The sequence below is a fragment of the Lagenorhynchus albirostris genome, chromosome 15, assembly GCF_949774975.1.
Source record: "Lagenorhynchus albirostris chromosome 15, mLagAlb1.1, whole genome shotgun sequence".
In the NCBI taxonomy this organism is placed as follows: Eukaryota; Metazoa; Chordata; class Mammalia; order Artiodactyla; family Delphinidae; genus Lagenorhynchus; species Lagenorhynchus albirostris.
In genome coordinates this window covers 63,470,079-63,472,055 of record NC_083109.1, presented here as the reverse complement: position 1 = coordinate 63,472,055, position 1,977 = coordinate 63,470,079, and positions in this window count along the sequence as shown.

Genomic DNA, 1,977 nt, shown 5'->3' with positions numbered 1-1,977 from the left:
GATCCCATCCCATATATTCTTCTCTCATTTTCCCCCAGTGGTATCATCTTGGGTGACTATAGTACAATATCACAACCAGGAAACTGGCATTTCATTAGTTTTACATGTGTGTGTATTGTCTAGTTTTATGTAATTTTACTATGTACGTAGACTCAATGACCACCACCACAGTCAAGCCACAGAACAGTCTACCACAAGGATCTCTCCTGCTACCTTTTATATCTACTGCTACCTCCCTCCCTTTCTCACACTCTCTCCCCTGAAACCACTAATTTGGTCTCCATCTCTATAATTTGCCATTTCAAGAATGTTATATATATAGAATCATATAGTATGTAACATTTTGAGGTTTTTTTATACGTGTAATTCTTTTGAGGGCCATCCAAGGTGTTGCACATATCAGAATCATTCCTTTTAATTGCTGAGTAGCATTCCATGAAAGACCTTTTGAAAAGAAAACAAGCACTCATTCCCAAACAATTATAGTGACTTAATTTCTTTTATACTCAAGGGACGATAAGCTAGGTTTTCACATGTTCTTTCATTTGTTTATTAATTCAACCAATATTTTTGAAGTACCAACTGCATGTCAAACATTGTGCTAGACCCTGGGCACATGAGAGACCTAAGAGGGCTCTGCCTTGTAGGGATTTTTCTAGAGTCTATGTGGGGAGATAGACATACATTTAGTGAAACAATACAGTATTACAGATGCCAAGACAGTTACATCTACATTTCATTTAGGAATAAAGAAGGAAATAGCTGACTTTATGGAGGTGGGGATGGAAGATGAGTCCAGGAGTACTTTACGGGGTGTGACACATAAGCCAAGTCTTGGAAGATAAATGGTTTTCCTGATGGCTGTGGATAAAGGAGGAGCAGGAGAAAAAGGGCTGTCAGAGCAGAAAGAACAGCTTGGGTATAAAATGGAGGTAATAAGTAGTCTATATTCAATGCAGAACTCAGCACACCGTGACTAGCTAAGCCTGAAAAGTGGGTGGGGCTGTTGAAGATATGGAGAGCTCGGGAACATCACCATCTTTCAGTAGTACATGTTCTTATGGCAGACAGTCCCAAGCTGCTGCACAGAAGCCATCAGCAGAATCCTGCTAAGAGACTTCAAGTCATGTGGACTCCAGCCCCAATGACTTTGCAGTCCCTCAAAGAACCCTGCCTTAGACGTGGCCAAAGACAACTGCTTGAGCTACACACCTCTGTCTCAGGAGTGTTTACCTCTCGGTGTGTATAACAACATGAAACACACATACACACATCCATCCACCTGCTTTGGTGTTAAACAATAAGCTTCTTTCTTGCCCCTTGGCCTGAAATGGGAGGGGAGAGAGTTCCCTAAGTAATAATCATATAGGTATTTTTGCTGCTCCTCCTATAGAACAGGCACTGTACCATGCCTTCCATATAGCCCCTCCTCACAAGAGTCATCTACTCTAAGGTAGGCACTATTTTCACACCCAATTTTTAGACAAGAAAATTGAGGCACAGTGAGGTTAAGTGGCTTGGTCAAGGTTACAGAACTCATGAAAAGCAGGGCAGTATGATCAGTCTCTGGAGTCCATGCTGTTGGCAGCCTCATGGAGAGGAGGGCATGGGAGCTCTTCCTAAGACCTAAGAGGTCTCTAGGACTCTGGGTTCAGCCCAGGTGGGACAACTCACCTGGCAGGAGGTGCTGACATGACAGGAGACCCAGAGGTCGTGTTCCTACTACATCAAAGCAAGCTCAGTCCTCCTTTTAAGAGGCTATTCGGGTGAAAATACGGTTCTCTCTAGTTTATGACGCATCTAAACCCACACGCTTAAACCAAGCCTTCTGTTCTCATGACGGTTTTCAGCCCACAAGTATTTCCTAATTTAATCATCTAAAGAGCATCCCATTACTTGTATATAAAAGTGAGGCCAAATCATACGCAAGGGCTGTTTTCTCTGTGTACAGTGCCCTCTTCCGCTCCTGAACACTGG